The 15032-nt window shown below is 43.0% G+C and overlaps 1 long non-coding RNA gene across 2 annotated transcripts; it reads right to left on the bottom strand.

The window, feature by feature from the left end:
* Positions 1-5276: 5276 nt before the first annotated feature.
* On the bottom strand, positions 5277-14431 carry LOC142492194 (uncharacterized). 2 transcript variants are annotated; one of them, XR_012800803.1, is made up of 3 exons: positions 14296-14431; positions 13748-13904; positions 5277-6596 (listed from the first exon to the last, which is right to left on the bottom strand). It is a non-coding gene; the product is annotated as an uncharacterized LOC142492194 (long non-coding RNA). The 2 variants fall into 2 exon arrangements; XR_012800802.1 differs by lacking the exon at positions 14296-14431 and having other exon boundaries at positions 13748-14284.
* Between the last annotated feature and the right edge of the window lie 601 nt (positions 14432-15032).

Here is a 15032-nt window from a genome sequence, read left to right as displayed (position 1 = left end):
AACTCATTCAATATCCACTAACCAGGTTCATGCATGAAGCAGTCACATTAAATTCAAACCACTCTGATACATGAACCAACGTGAGAGATTTTCAACACATGTTCAAAGTATCTATCTTGGTGTCAATTTAAATGCCAAAATGCTGTTCACAAGATACAGTACATAGCCCTCTGTAAATGTGAAAAATACAAAAAGGGAGGGGGGAATGGGGAGGGGGGAATGGGGAGGGGGGAATGGGGAGGGGGAATGGGGAGTGGGGGAGGGGGGGAGGGGGGAGGGGGGGAGGGGGGAATGGGGAGGGGGGAATGGGGAGGGGGAATGGGGAGTGGGGGAGGGGGGAATGGGGAGTGGGGGAGGGGGGAGGGGGGAATGGGGAGTGGGGGAGGGGGGGAGGGGGGAGGGGGGAATGGGGAGGGGGTGAGGGGGAATGGGGAGGGGGTGAGGGGGGAGGGGGGGAGGGGGGAATGGGGAGGGGTGAGGGGGGGAGGGGGGAAGGGGGGGAGGGGGGGAGGGGGGGAGGGGGGGGGGAGGGGGGGAGGGGGGGGAGGGGGGAATGGGGAGGGGGGAGGGGGGAATGGGGAGGGGGGGAGGGGGGAGGGGGGGGAGGGGGGGGGAGGGGGAATGGACTGGCGCTTCCAAAGGTGAAATGTGAAAAAGAGTGTCTTAAAATTTAATAAACCACATAATGTGAAAAACACTTATAAAATACCTTCACCAACCAATGATATAAAATGATTATACAAAGAGTTAAATGCTGCTCAACTTCCTCAGAAAGGACTGTTCCAGGTCCTGGGATGTAAGATGTCTTTGCTTGTGGGGGAGGAGGAGCACAGGTGTGCTCAATGGTATATGTGAATAAAAAATAACGCAAATATAGTGCAGATTGTAGATACTGAGTGATATATACCAGTATCTACAATCTGCACTATATTTGCTTTATTTTTTTATTCACATATACCATTGAGCACACCTGCGCTCCTCCTCCCCCTCTGTAAATGGTCTGGGATATTTGGTTGTGGCCAAATGACCGCTGACGCTTTGCTGCGACTTAACCCGTCGGTGGGACATATCGCTGCCAGCTGCTCCGCTGCTAATGTAAGTGTCTAAGCTTAACCACTACCCTTAAACCGCTACCCTAAGCCCTTACCCTAAAACTTTCTACCCTAAGCCCTTACCTTAAAACTCCCTGCCCTAAGTCTTTATCCTAATACTCCCTACCCTAAGCCGTTACACTAAAACCTGCTACCCTAAGCCCTTACTCTAAAACCCACTCCCTATGTCCTTACCCTAAAAACCCCTACAATAAAACCTACCCCCTAAGCCCTTACCCTAAAACCCCCTACCATAAAACCCGCTCCCTACGTCCTTACCCTAAGACCCGCTCCCCTAAGCCATTACCCTAAAACCCCCTACCCTAAAACCCGCTCCCCTAAGCCCTTACCCTAAAACCCCTACCCTAAGCCCTTACCCTAAAACCCCCTACCCTAAAACCCGCTCCCCTAAGCACTTACCCTAAAACCCCTACCCTAAGCCCTTACCCTAAAACCTGCTACCCTAAGCCCTTACCCTAAAAACCCCTACCCTGAAACCCGCTCCCCTAAGTCCTTACCCTAAAACCCCTACCCTAAGCCCTTACCCTAAAACCCGCTACCCTAAGCCCTTACCCTAAAACCCACTCCCCTAAGCCCTTACCCTAAAACCCACTCCCCTAAGCCCTCACCCTAAAACCTGCTACCCTAAGCCCTTACCCTAAAACCCGCTCCCCTAAGCCCTTACCCTAAAACCCGTTCCCCTAAGCCCTTACCCTAAAACCCACTCCCCTAAGCCCTTACCCTAAAACCTGCTACCCTAAGCCCTTACCCTAAAACCTGCTACCCTAAGCCCTTACCCTAAAACCTGCTACCCTAAGCCCTTACCCTAAACCCCCCTACCCTGAAACCCGCTCCCCTAAGCCCTTACCCTAAAACCCCTACCCTAAGTCCTTACCCTAAAAGCCACTCCCCTAAGCCCTTACCCTAAAACCCACTCCCCTAAGCCCTTACCCTAAAACCCACTCCCCTAAGCCCTTACCCTAAAACCTGCTACCCTAAGCCCTTACACTAAAACCCACTCCCCTAAGCCCTTACCCTAAAACCTGCTACCTTAAGCCCTTACCCTAAACCCCCCTACCCTGAAACCCGCTCCCCTAAGCCCTTACCCTAAAACCCACTTCCCTAAGCCCTTACCCTAAAACCTGCTACCCTAAGCCCTTACACTAAAACCCACTCCCCTAAGCCCTTACCCTAAAACCCGTTCCCCTAAGCCCTTACCCTAAAACCTGCTACCCTAAGCCCTTACCCTAAAACCCGCTCCCCTAAGCCCTTACCCTAAAACCCGCTACCATAAGCCCTTACCCTAAAACCCGCTACCATAAGCCCTTACCCTAAAACCCGCTACCATAAGCCCTTACCCTAAAACCTGCTACCCTACGCCCTTACCCTAAAACCTGCTACCCTAAGCCCTTACCCTAAAACCCGCTCCCCTAAGCCCTTACCCTAAAACCCGTTCCCCTAAGCCCTTACCCTAAAACCCACTCCCCTAAGCCCTTACCCTAAAACCTGCTACCCTAAGCCCTTACCCTAAAACCTGCTACCCTAAGCCCTTACCCTAAAACCTGCTACCCTAAGCCCTTACCCTAAACCCCCCTACCCTGAAACCCGCTCCCCTAAGCCCTTACCCTAAAACCCCTACCCTAAGTCCTTACCCTAAAAGCCACTCCCCTAAGCCCTTACCCTAAAACCCACTCCCCTAAGCCCTTACCCTAAAACCCACTCCCCTAAGCCCTTACCCTAAAACCTGCTACCCTAAGCCCTTACACTAAAACCCACTCCCCTAAGCCCTTACCCTAAAACCTGCTACCCTAAGCCCTTACCCTAAACCCCCCTACCCTGAAACCCGCTCCCCTAAGCCCTTACCCTAAAACCCACTTCCCTAAGCCCTTACCCTAAAACCTGCTACCCTAAGCCCTTACACTAAAACCCACTCCCCTAAGCCCTTACCCTAAAACCCGTTCCCCTAAGCCCTTACCCTAAAACCTGCTACCCTAAGCCCTTACCCTAAAACCCGCTCCCCTAAGCCCTTACCCTAAAACCCGCTACCATAAGCCCTTACCCTAAAACCCGCTACCATAAGCCCTTACCCTAAAACCCACTACCATAAGCCCTTACCCTAAAACCTGCTACCCTACGCCCTTACCCTAAAACCTGCTACCCTAAGCCCTTACCCTAAAACCTGCTACCCTAAGCCCTTACCCTAAAACCCCTATCCTAAGCCCTTACCCTAAAACCCCTATCCTAAGCCCTTACCCTAAAACCCCTATCCTAAGCCCTTACCCTTACCCTAAAACCCCCTACCCTAACTCCTACCCTAACACCCTACCCAAACCGTTAAAACCCCTTAGATTAACCCCCTACCAGTATAAAACTTACTTTAGAAGCAGCTGGCGGGGGAGGTTCCAGTAGCGGATCGGCGGCAGCAGAGGGCCTGTCTGCGGCCGAACACCGGCTGTACTTTGGTGGCAAAATGTCTGCAACCAAATGTCCCACTCCGCTCTGTAAGTTTATTGGCTGATGCTTTCTTTATGTATTTGGTCATAGGGTAATCACTGGAACTGGGCCACTCAGCAGAGCTTTGGTGTTAGCAATCCTGTCTGACTGGCAGGACCAAGATGGGATCTGATGTTGGTAATGGTAGAACAGGGAAACTGGCCACTGAGTGGAGGAAGATAGTTAGAGCGCAAGTTATAAAAGAACATTGTTGTGTTTTTTCATATAGACAAACAGTGCCTCACATGCACTGTTGGAATTGTCTCTTGAAGCCCTAGATTTGGTCTTTGGACAGTTTTTTCCTTTAAATAAAGCACAGAAAACCCCAGTTATTTAAAAATGTACAATATTATGGTGTTCTTTACCAATTGTGTCCTGCGGGGGTTGCAATTTTTTGGGGGGTCTTTAAGGAGATTTCTCTCTTCCTGGTGGTGTTTTTATTATTAAAATCTAATGCCTCATTCAGGAGATACATGGTACTGTACGTGTTTGCACGGTGGCTGTACGGTAAGTGTGTGGGAGGTTAAAATGGAGCTCTACCCAGAGTGCAGTGCAATCTAAACGCTTCCTCCTGATAATCTCAGACATTAAAGATGGAGAAAATCATAATTTTAACACTTAAAGAGCAGGACATGTGCAGGGACCAGTATACTAAGATGTTGTGTGTTAAACTCATAGAGGATTCTGGAGGGAATTGCTGTTTTAAAGCAATAAGAAGCCATGGGGTGTTATTTACTAAATTCTCCCGGCTCCGTAACTGGGGCAAAGTCTGTGTTAATGCTCCATAGCAAATGACTTAGAGATGAACTAATAGTGCCACCTGGTGGGGCATAACATTTCCTGCATTTAAAGCTGCAGTTCAAGCAATATCCACATGTGTTTCTTTTGTTTTTGTTTTTTTTAATGAAACAGTTCTGTACTTCTGTATGAGAAAATAGTTGTAGCATTAAAAAAAAAAAAATTAAGACTTTTTTTTATGTATTCTAATGTAACAAGCATTTTTGTTTCTATAGCAACCATTTACAAAGTCAAATCCCCTTCCCCTTCTGAGACACCCCTTTATCCCTCTCTCCAGCATTGCACCAATTGTATCTAGGGCCTGCCTGGTCACATGCTCATCCACACAGAACTGGGTACTCTTCTGCAGTCATAACAGAACCCCCGAGCTGAATCTTTGCTGATCGATCACAGGAAAACAGATCGATCGGCAACTTAGCTAATCACTTGTCAGTGTGCAGATTGTACTGATGCACGTGTTGAATGGGAAATAAACAAGCATTTTTTTAATAAATGGCACCTTGAACTGCAGCTTAAAAAAATTGAACCAGATTTATCCATGGAAAAACTCCCATTGCTTTCAGTGGGGTTCCTTTTCTTTGACGAATATAGCTTGATATTTTTCTCTGGTTTTGCCCAACTTTTGCACCCATGGGGACTTGAGTAAATAGACCTGACAGTGTTCAAAAGCCTAAAAATGAACAAGCAAACAAAAATATCTCAAGTCTTCTCGCATAAAAACAAGAAGAAATAATCCCAATGGAAGGAGTAAAACGTTTGGGTAACTCCTTCAGTACTGGAAAGACCTGGAATGTTTTCGGCACACACACGGCTAGAGCACATACAGTACACAGCACATGACGCATATTTCAACATGATGGGACTTTAATGCAGAGTGCTGAAAAGTACAAACAGTTGGGATTTAGGGAATAAAACCCATTATTTATTTTGAGGATTTTCAACAAACCTAGAATGGAGACACTGAAAAAAAGGTAACATGTTAACATGAATATATTTTGTACAATATATATTTGTAGGTAATTATAATTGTATGTGTATCTTTATTTTTATAACGCCATTAATGTACATCGCGCAGTAATACACGTGACATAATCATCTAAATAACAAATAATACAAATAACACATAATGGGAAGAAGTCCTTTCAGACATAAAAGTGACACTTAGGAAAAGGAGTCCCTTCCATGAAGAGCTTACAATCTAATTGGTAGGTAGGAAGAACATACAGAGACAGTAGGAAGGTGTTCAGGAAAGTGTGTCTGCAGGGGTCAAGGTCGATGTATGAGGTGTATAGTATCAGCCTCAGAGCTGCTCATATGCTTAGTTAAGGAGGTGTGTTTTAAGATGAGTATTAAAGGTGATAGAGAGGGCGCTAGTCAGATATTGAGGGGAAGGGCATCCCAGAGGTGTGGGGCAGTCAGTGAGAAAGGTTTGGGGTGGGATAGGGCTTATTGCTATATGTTGATAACACTGGCTACTACAACTGCATTAGAAACAGAATATCCACGGTTCACATTAATAGATACGTTTTACTCAAATGGGAATCAATATTGTAGTGAAAACATTGCAGCACATATTTTCTAAGTGGTGCTATTCCATGAGACACATCACAGTGATGGAAGGCACCATATGTCCCATTCACTTAAATGGGCTGTAAGGTCATTTCTGCCACCTGTCTAATGGCATAGCACCATCTGGTAATATGGGCCAGTACCTTTTATGGGCCATTAGTCAATGCAGATATGCCATAAACTTGCCTTAAACTAGACCCAGCATGTACCCAGCATGTACCTGGGTCTTTTTGGCGATTGCCACTGGTCTGTGTTAGAATAACCGTCGGCACTACAGTAAAGCATGCTCCTCAACACCTTTCTAGTTTTAAATGGAAGTTGGCCTATTGTTTAAATCACTGCGGTTAGCTTGGACTCTTTCAGTGCCGGGCGGCCTTACAATGCGTTACAAAGGAATGCGTCACCGGGACAGTGCCTCTGTATAGATGCAGGACATGGAATTTTTCATCATGTGCAGAGTAGCGGGGTGCTGGTCAGACAGCGGCTCTTCCCTGGAGGCTGACGAAGTTCAGCGCTGCAATAGCTGGTTGAAGGGGACCAAACCTCTAGGGAAGACGGACTTGGTTCCGTTTGACCAGCTATAGCAGTCTGCAGTGCATGGAAATGTGTCTCCTTCTTCCGGGGTCAACTTGAACGTTGCAGTATCTGAAATATGGGAGGAAAATACAACTCAATGAGTGGAACATATTCAAACTTATGCTATCAATGCAGAAAAAATAGAAAATTATTCTGGAAACGTTCTTTTTATATTCAGTGACTGAATGCAGGTGGGCTCAACTCCAATCCTTAAGACCCCCCCCAACAGGACAGGTTTTCAGGATATCCCAGCTTCAGCACAGGTGGCTCAATGTCAGGATCACTCAAAGACTGAGCCTGTGATTGAGCCACCTGTGCTGAAGCAGGGATTGATTGAGCCACCTGTGCTGAAGCTTGGATATCCTGAAAGCCTGACCTGTTGGGGGGTTGGGAGACTTGAGGACTCGCGTTGAGAACCTTTGCTTTAATGCTTTCAGAATGAAAAAGGTAAAGTAATTTAAAATGATTTTTTGCAGAGTATTAAACAAAATAAAGTTAATCTTTGTTTTCGTGATTGTGTAGGAAAAGTGTGGCTTATTTCTTTCAACCTTTTTTATGTTATAGCTACAGTACTGTATATTATAATGCAGTGCCAGGTTAACCCCCTGCCCCCCCCCCCCGCCCCCAAACAGCTGCCTCATCCCTCATCTATACAAATGAAAAGTGTAAGAATGAGTAATGACACAATTGCCCACCCTCTGACAGCAAAAGGGTTAAAGGAGCAATCCAGGAGGGTGCATTTTTTTTAACATAGGATTGAAGCAGGGGGTCTCCAGAGATGAACCCCATCAATCTCAGCTGGGGGGACCCCCTGCTTCCAGATACACTTACCTCCCTAATGGGTGCCAGTACCTCTCTGCTTTTTAAAGCTCCTTCATCACGTGGGCCAATAGGAAGCCACCCCGGATGACGGCACGGCTTCCTATTGGCTCGCAGAACATGGCGGCTTTGAAAGCGGCCATTACGTTATCCCTGCCAGCCGTGCAGAGCGGCTACCTGCACCCATACAGAGGTCCGTATCTTTGGAAGCAGGGGGTCCCTGGAGCTGAGATTAATGGGGTCCAGCTCCGGAGACCCCCTGCTTCAAAACCTATGATAAAAAGAATAATAAAAAATAAAAAAACGCTAAGACATTCGCCTGTTTGGCCTGCCTCTTTAAGCCCTTTTAGTCTGGCATTCATCGTAATGGGTGTAATAAACCTAATTGAGACCCTACAACACAAAAAGTTTCCACGCAGCAAAAGGCACATTAGCCAGGAGCTTGCAGTGACTTGCTTTTAAAAGCAAGAACTTAAGGGGGGATCTTCTCCTACACGTCTCAGACAAGGAGAGGCCTAAGGGGGAGGACGCATGGGGTACATACATATGACATGGTCACCTGCCTGATGTCAGCGAGACACTGTTTTGTGTGTACCTGAGAAAAACAACATTCTTTCAGCTGTTAAAGCAGGGGTCACAAACTCAGTCCTCAAGGGCCATCAACAGGCCAGCTTTTATGGATATCCCTGCTTCAGCACAGGTGGCTCAGTCGAAGACTGTGTTAAGGTCACAAACACATAAAGAAGCGGAGATAAAAGCAATATGTTTTCTTAACCTCTGAGGTTTTATGTGGGTTATTATTTACCAGCTGCCTGTAGCTTGGACAGTGGTAAATCACTGTATGCGTTCATTGTATTGGTAGTATGCTGTAATCACACTGCTGTTATAGCATTTTTACTTTCCTAACTTAAAAAGTATTCTATCTGCGTTTTGAATAGAATGGAAGTATATTCAATGAAGTTACTTTAATCAGTCTGATCACGTTGCTTTGGGATTCTGTCGGCCAATTTGGCTCTGTTCTAGAGGCCAAATAATGATAGGGAGTCACAGATGTTGCAACACTAAAAACACAACATTGTTTCTACAAACCATATTGATTGTATTGATCGAAAGTATTGGTTCCCAACTGTACCAAATCCACATGCATTGAGACATGTACGTGCAACAATTTAGATTTTGGAAAACAAAAACGTTATAAATAAATAATCATCTTTGTTGAGCTCCTTTCACATATCATACAAGCTTTGTATTCATCCAAAAGTTACTCAAGTTTTGTATTCATGAAATAACAAAAAAAAAACTGGCAGTTTTGCTGTGTTTTCTTTAGTAAAAAGTCTGTCTCACTCGTTCCGACTCTCTGAAAACTGAATTTAAACACGGCATTCCATATATGAGTGAGAAGATTAGATTTAAGTATTATATCAATACAAATATGAAAGACAGGTGTAAGTACAAGTACTATATGACCTTTAACCACAAGCACACACTCACACACTTGAAATAGTACAGTATATATATATATATATATATATATATATATATATATATATAGATAGATAGATCTATAAAGGTGGCACTGTGTGCTGATTTGCATGTCATTTCCCAGAATCCCTTGCTGCAGTGGAAGTGCTGTGTTGTGCTGGGTTGCAGACCTGTCTAAAGCACGTTCTATAGTGCCGGGCGTGTGCTACGCTGTGTGTGCGCGCAGATTTTTAGGTGGCTGACGTTAGTCAGCCTTTCTATAGAAGGGTCACGCGCGCACAGCAGGGAGAGGGGAGCCAACAGACAGCGGCGAAGATGAGGAAATTCATCTTTTCGCGCCTCTGCCTGCGCTCAAATGTATGTATGTGTGTGTATGTGTGTATGTATATATGCATGTATGCGTGTTTGTATGGATGTGTGTTTGTGTGCGTGTGTAAATAACTGCAGAACTAAAAAAAAAAATATTTATTAAAGTTATTTTTGTTTAAAAAAATCTTATCTAGGACTTACTTTCACTCACACAACCCATGCACACACATATACTCACACATACATACACATACACGCACATACACACACATATACCTTACATGCAGCTCCCGGCACTATATACACGAAAAGCATGCGGTACGTGCACACGCGTTCGCATAGGAACGCACGGCCGCATGCTGTATATTACAGCCCTAAGACATGCAAATGAACATACAGTAATATTTACAGTTGCTATATGTTTTACTGTGGAGAGTTTTTGTCACTTTTTTTACCCACCATAACCTTAATAAGGGTGGTGAATACCTACTCTTAATCTCAAACCAGCATAGCCAGCAACCAACCTCACACTGATGATACCCATCAAGGTTGAAACATGTCTGTGAGTGGGTTTACTGGCTTTGCATCTCACCCCAGCCTTTGCTTAAAAGCTTTGTTTAAATCAGCATGCATTGGCTTAAGGGTTGCTCGTGTAATATGAGCTTGAGACAAAAGGTGGCACTGTGTGCTCATTTGCATGTCGTTTCCCAGAATCCCTTGCTGCAGTGGAAGTGCTGTGTGCTGGGCGATAATGGTGAAAGACAAGGTTGCAGACCTGTCTAAGACATGCAAATGAACATACAGTAATATTTACAGTACACGCACGCACGTACGTATGTACGTACGTTAATACCTATAGTTCTTCTTCATGGATCAATTATGACAAACTCTGTAATATAAACAGATCAGAGGGATCAGAATCCTAGACCCCTGTACTCATGATATTAGCATTGGAAGGATAGAAAAGAGAGCAGGATCTTGACAAATGGTTAAGGTCTTTTTGAAACCAACTTCCATTCTCCATTCAATACATTTTGAAAAGACAGCCTCTTATTTTAAATATAGACTTTGGTCCATAAATGGCAACATGTAGAAAATATATCCGTGTTTGACATTCAAATAGTGAAACAATCATATGTTGATTATGGAATACTATACCAACATGCTCATTTTCATGAGTTGCCCACAGCTTCCCGATGTGCCTTTTATTGGTGTGTTAAGCTCAGGTGTCAGATGAAGATAGATAGAAAAGCAGAATGAGGGGTAGTACAGTGGTAATATTCCTGCCTTTACAAGGATTCACCTGGTTCAAATTAGTTCCTTTTGACCTTCAGCAAGTCCCTTCAGCTGTCTGCACTCCAGGGACCCAACAATAAGACTGCACAATGTAAAGGGCAAGGACTTGTGCCTGAATATTACTATCTACAGTACAACATGGCATACAAATATATTTTTGAAACATGTATGTTGGTGTGGAGACAGGGACATTATGGGTTTTAAAGACACTTAATTACAATATACTATCTTTCATGATTTACTCATTTCTTTCTCTACTTTCCTTTGTTGATGGATTATGTTCAGTTAGAGAATGGTAAATGCAAGAATGAATCCTATAGACCAAAAATCAATTGACCTTCATTGGACACTCGTAGAGTTGAGCGAGCAGCTGCTTTCCTGGGAGTGGAAGGGTTAATGTTGTATGACGATGATCTCAGCGAAACCACACACTTCCTTACATTCCATAGCAGTGTAATTCATATGGGTATATAAAGAAGCATGTTATCTCACATGAGAAGGAATATGACCTTCCAGAATCTGCTGAGGTTACACGGTCAGCCTTTCATCCCCTCATTTATTCAAACATAAAATATAAATATCCCATGACGTAAATATATTCATGTGACTAAAAATAAACATTTTGAGCTTTTAAAAATTCACTTCTATTTTTACAACATAGAAATCACACACACACACATTGACGTAAGTCAGTTAAGTCTTAAATATCAGAAAACATCAGCAAAGTAGTCACTACGAGATCAGTACAGAAAATGATATATTGTTGCTAAGGCATCATTAATTGTAACTAAACATGTCCCTGGTTTGGTCATATCACAGTGCAATATGGATAACTTGGCTACATTATTTGCAGGAGAAGCAGTGCTAAAATAATGGACTATTTTCAGAGGGGAATAAAAGCACAGGTTTTACCCAACCTACACCCAGACATAAGCTTCTTGTCACTATGAGAAACTGACTGGGGATAGGCTCCAGAATCCCAACCCAGACATCATGGGGGGCAATTTATCAAGTATCCAAGCTGCAAAACTGAGTCCAAATCAGTGCAAATAAAAATGGCTCTAAATTTACCAGAGATAAAAAAATTATCTCATTGGATTCAATAGGATCCTTTTCCTTTGGGGAACCTGGAGCTTTTATTTGTTCCACATTGCCCCCAGTTTTGCATTTGGGAGACCTTGATAATAGCACCCCCCCCCCTGTTTCCTGCTTAGTTCTTGTGTTACAGTTGTGGTTTATTTGAACACATGTTCACAGCCGCAGCTACAAACTGCTGTGAGTGGCAGCACCAAGAAACATAATTAAGGGTTATATAACAAGGGGTCTCACCTGCAGATTTGGACACTGATATATAACTCTCCATGTGGCTCAAATACTGCCATCTCTGTGTGACCTTGAAAAATACCTGCTGGCCATATTTACTAAGTGGTGCTAAGCCATCTTACATCCCATTTAAGTATATCGGCCATAAGGTACCTTTCAGTTTATCACTGCTTAGTAAATATGGCTCCCAATCTCCTTGTGACTCACGGGCTAAAAAATGGTGGGGACCAAGATACTGAAGTGCGAGACTACTAGATGCATAGTAGGAAAACACATTTTCTTGCCTCCACATCCGATGTATAAAACTTGTAAAACTTTGGATTCATTATCCAAAGAAGTTGTCTCTCATTCACACTCAGCAGATTGTTTCAACGCCATAAAATCCAAGAAGAAATGAATGAGTGACACAAACGTCATTTCATACATTGGATTAGGATGATATGAGACCAGGTCAACTCCTCCTATAGCCTTCGCCAAACGGTAAAAGTTGATGCATGCAGACATCAGCACTTAGAGCAGGAGTGGGCAACTCCAGTCCTCAAGGGCCACCACCAGGTCAGGTTCTCAGGATAACCCCTGCTTCAGCACAGGTGGCTCAATCAGTGACTCAGTCTTAGACACCGATTGAGTCACCTGTGCAGAAGCAGGGATATCTTTAAAAACATGACCTTGTGGTGGCCCTTGAGGACTAGATAGCGTTGCCCACCCCTAACTTAGAGGGAAGATCTACTTTGTAATGCTATATCGTTCGAAGAGGAGAAGACAACAGTGAAACCCCAATGGGCCTCTTCGAACACTATAGAATGACCCCCTTGGAGATACATGGGGGATTATTTACTAAAGTCTCCCAGCGGCAAAACTGGGGAAGGACCAGCGCAAAATAACTGCACCAGATTTATTAAAAGAAATCCCAATTGCTTTTAATTAGATTAGGGTTTTTTTTACCGGTTTTGCCTTCGTTTTTCCGCCAGCAGGCTTTAGTAATCAGAGCTCCATGTTCCCAGTGTCTGCCTTAGCATTAGGTTTATGGATAAATGACTCCTTTAATGCACAGGCCCTTTAACACACTGTATAAGGTGGTGATTAACTCTGATTACTGGGTTTTCTTACCGTAGAGAATAAAATAAAATGGAAACGGTACTATACAAAATTAAAGAAAACAAGTAAATAAAGGAATACTTTGGCCAATTTGCATTCTGGAGGTAAAAGTCTTTGTGGGGTATACCAGATGTATCTATTTATTGTATAACCAGTGGGACATTTATACCAACTTTATAAGCATTGCTGTCATGTTTTTGAAATGTTTCAAGTAAATAGTATATTTAGATCTCACTATAATGTTTTGACTATTTAGATATTAAATAACAAAGCATACATGCTGTATTAGATAGAGTGCTGGCTGTGCAACACAGAACTCCAAATTATGATTCTCTCTGCTTCACCAATTTCATTTACATTTCATTTCAAGACAGATTTCAAGGCTTCCATGTTTTAAGGCAAAAAGCCGCATTGTGGCTGTCCGTTTAACTTCTTATGCATCTGATGCAAACCAAGCATATAACTTGTCAAATAATATTTGTATTGCTTCAATTGGAGTTTTTAATTGATATCTCTAGACGAGGGTTAGTTGCATTTAAGGGGTTAATGACATTTAAGAGGTTAATAGCATTTGTTAGACTATGTTTTTTTTTGCATAAGACAAGAACCCCCCTCAAAGTCTCTATATAGTTAAGTGCAGTTAACCCTTTGCGTTCAGAAGTGGCCAACAGAGATATCTGTGGCAGAATAGAAGTTGAACTTTAACACATACCTGCAGCATTCAAAAATACATTTTCACGTGAGCAGAAAATACTATACCCATATATCCATGATAACCATACATCTAACCTGAGCAAAATAGTTTGATCGCATTGATAAGATAATAGCGCAATTGTTAAATAAACAAAACACGATGAACATAAGCCAATAACACACGCTCCACCAATAATTACCGGAATGCTGTCTGTCCAGTTCTACTTCAGAATGTTCTCTCGTTTTCTGTTGCTGCTTCATATGGCCATATAAGTCACTTAAACCAGTGATTGGAATTTAAGGAATGGCAAGTGTAACTCAGTTCTGAGGCCCATGAACTTCAGTTTTTAAGAACACCTGCAAGATTTTTTTACGCGATTACTTAACCCCTAAGCTAACAATCTACGTTTACAGTCAGTTAACTAATTGCTGTACAATCCCCCACAAATTAGCTTTCACTATATACCCGCTACCCTGCTACTTTCCATTCCATTTGGTACCCCCTTCAATGCTAGAGAGGACTGGAACTCAAAGCGTTGCATTTCCATATAGCACTGAAGGGCATATGGTTTCTGACCATAGACTGTGATTGAATCACAAGTCTCTTTTCCTTTCTACAAGTCCTCTTAAGCACTAGCATGAGAGCTCCGTGTGCTTGCTGCCTAAGTGCTGGTCTCCTGGTTTATGCCCCTGTAAGGCCTGCATTCTCCCTTTTGTATTACTTGCTGCCCCAAGCCTCGCCTCACACCTGTCTGTGTCGCTTACAGGCCCTGGCCATTCTTGTGCCTTCTGTCCACCTCAATCATGGCAATGACAAGGCACAGAGAGCTGTAAAATTACACCTCTTCAGCTGTCTCGCTATATGAAGGGACATCCTTCATGCCGAGCCTTTTTAATATGGAGAGGAGCAATGCTGCTTTGCCATTTATAGAAAAAGAGGGTGTGCAGGGAGAAACTAAATACAAAATAGAGGGAAAACGTAATTAAACTTGTTTGTGTTTATCGTTGCGGGATCTTGAGAAAGCAAATAACCAAAATAATATGATGACAACATTTCCTCATTAAAAAGAACACCTCTTGAATTATAGGAGAGCTTAAATAAGAGTTTAAATTAATTATTTTGCCTAGTTAATATACTGATGGTGAACAACAGAAATCCTCACTGACTTATTTAATGGGTTTCATTATTGTTATATATATATATATATATATATATATATATATATATATATATTTTTATTTTTTTTTTATTTTTTGAAGACGCTATAATATAAGTATATGACTGGGTACTGTAAAACGCTTTGGAGAAAAAGCTACTATACAGTGAGCACCAAATCTAAAATTGAACAAAAGATGTAGATACGGCTGTATTTACCAAATACTTTCTGGGTTATGTATGTGTACAGTATATATACTTTCTGGGTTATATATGTGTGTGTAAAGTATATTTACTTTCTGGGTTATATATGTGTGTACAGTATATAT

The sequence above is a fragment of the Ascaphus truei genome, chromosome 4 (genome assembly GCF_040206685.1).
Source record: "Ascaphus truei isolate aAscTru1 chromosome 4, aAscTru1.hap1, whole genome shotgun sequence".
NCBI lineage: Eukaryota > Metazoa > Chordata > Amphibia > Anura > Ascaphidae > Ascaphus > Ascaphus truei.
Note: the sequence above shows the minus strand (reverse complement) of the source record. Positions and strands in the feature narration are given on the sequence as shown.